We start from the raw sequence: 2,464 nt of genomic DNA, 5'->3' as shown, positions 1-2,464 counted from the left end.
CCACATTTCTTAGAGCAGCTGTGGCTGCCCCATCCCTGGAAGTGTCCAAGGCCAGGCTGGACAGGGTTTGGAGCAGCCTGGGATGGTGGAAGGTGTTCCTGCCCATGGCAGGGGATGGAATGTGATGTACCTTAAAGGCCCTTCTGACCCAAACCAGCCTGATTCTATATTTTGAACAAAACTGTTGAACAAAACATGATTTTGTGCTCTACCAACTAGGGTTGTTCCACATAGTGTTAAATGTCCGCAAAGATCAGTCTGGAACCTGCTCAATTTAACAAGTTTCCATTCAAAACTTTATTCCAAATTTTTTAAAATTTTGTCTCCAGCATGACACTTTTACAGAACATTTTGTTTATTCTTGTTCTTTTTTTCAGTCTCCTGCAGCCACTGGAAGTTCAAGACTGGGAAGAATTGGACAGAGGAAGTATCCAACATTGAAGTAGAATACAATGGCTTTGTATTTGGAATCATCACTCATGTTCTGAGTATGCAAAGAACTCTTCAGCCTTATGGCACGTGGCATCAGCTGCAGTTGACATGACAGAAATTTAATGATGGGTGATCTTCACGCTTGCACCTCATCTACTCAAACCATTACCAAACATGAAATATATGTAACTTTTCCTTTTCAAAACCTGGCTAGAAATAGCTTTGCTGTGATAAAGAATAGACACAAGAGAGGAAATAGTTGCTGTCTGTTACAAAACCTGTAAATTGCATAGGCAATTTATTCCTCAAGTTTATTTTAAACCTTACTAGTGTGACCTTCCGAGACATAGTTTCAGGGATTCCTTAATTTCTGAAGGATGCTCCCCTCCCAGCAGGGGTTAAAAAAGAAAACATGTCCACATTGTAAGATAACACTGTGGCCTTAAGAGGACCATGCACAATTGTGATGCTTTCAGCCAGAGCGTGGAGCCAGAGATGTTCCCCTGGGAGAGGCTCGCCCAGGAGATGCCTCGTGCTGGTTTGGCTTTTGGGAGGGGGGAGGGGGCCACAGCTCATCCAAATAAATCGACCTATATTGAATGAAAACTGTGACTGTAATCTAATCCTAATTTGATTTGGATCTTTCCTAGTCTGTATGTAGTTTGTGGTTTAGACTACCTGTAAAGCCAAGTGTATAGTGGGAAGGAGCTCTGTATCATAGCCGACGCTGTTCTCTTGACGAGTGAGTGTTTGTTTAAGTGCAATACGGTTACTTTGCTTTCTCTCAAACTGCTGGCACTCTGCAGCTGGGGGGTAACAGCTTGGAAGTTGTTTATTTTTTCCTTTTTGGAGTGCCAGAATCAGTGTAATAATCCGTTCTTGAATCTCCATTACTAAAATAACCAAGGTCTTAAATAGGTAGCAGCTAAATTTCGTACTAAAAGTAGGTGGATTAGACCTCTACAGATGGACTTTAAAATCTTTAGGTTTAATATAGGAAATCTTGAAAACCATGATATGTAGCGTTTATATTCACTGAAGAATCTGAATTATCTGCAAAGAGAGAAATAAACTTTTAAATATTTATTAAATCATTAGGCCATATTTTATTTAGAACTTGCCACCAAACTATTTGATTTTACTTGAATTTCTGCCCAGGAGTAGAAGTAATACGAATGTGAAATTGCCAGTATTTGTCCCCAGTTGTTTATTTTTTTTTTTCTTTTCTTGAATAACACCACTTTTCTAAGATCATGATAGCCTTATGTATGTTCCAGAAGGTTTGTATGCAGCCCAAGTAAAACACTATTTGGGGGGATTAGAAACCTTTGGGTGCTGGTCCATACTCAATTCCAGACGTGGGCAGCAGCAGTCAGTGTGGTTTACTTTTCTATAATTGAAACCTAATCAGACACTTGGCTTTCCTCTAGTCCAGCCAGGCTGCTGATTATTTTCTCCTTTCAGTAGAGACTGCCAAACAACTTCGTTCAAAGGAGGCTCCCTCTGAGCTGGGAGCAGCTGTCTTTCCTAAGTGTAAGATTTGACACTGTAAATTCTTAAATAAAATATTTTGCGCTCTGGAGCACTTTCACATTTTACTTTCTTCTTGTGGTTATTGTTTCAGTGAGCTGGGTGGAGGAACCTCTCCTGTTTGTCCGGGAATGATCTGTGTGAGGAAAGGCAGCCTGGAGTGTTGGTTGTTTGGAAGGTGCTTGTGCATCAGAGCAGGTTTAGATGGGATGGTGGGAGGCTGGCAAGGCCCTGGCACGGGGTGCCCAGAGAAGCTGTGGCTGCCCCATCCCTGGAAGTGTTCAAGGCCAGTCTGGACAGGGCTTGGAGCCTGTGGAAGGTGTCCTTACCTCTGGCAAAGGTTGGGAACTGGGTTATCTTTAAGCTCCCTACTAACCCCAACCAGTCTGCGATTCTGTGCTCATTGAACTGTTCAAAATTGAAGCTTTAGGCTTAATCTAGGCAACTTCTAAAATTTCTTTAAGTGTAAAACGTTTATTTTAAGCTGCTTTTCAAAGGCCGC

The sequence above is a fragment of the Corvus brachyrhynchos genome, unplaced genomic scaffold, assembly GCF_000691975.1.
Source record: "Corvus brachyrhynchos isolate BGI_N302 unplaced genomic scaffold, ASM69197v1 scaffold59, whole genome shotgun sequence".
Classification (NCBI taxonomy): domain Eukaryota; kingdom Metazoa; phylum Chordata; class Aves; order Passeriformes; family Corvidae; genus Corvus; species Corvus brachyrhynchos.
This window is presented reverse-complemented; position numbering follows the sequence as displayed.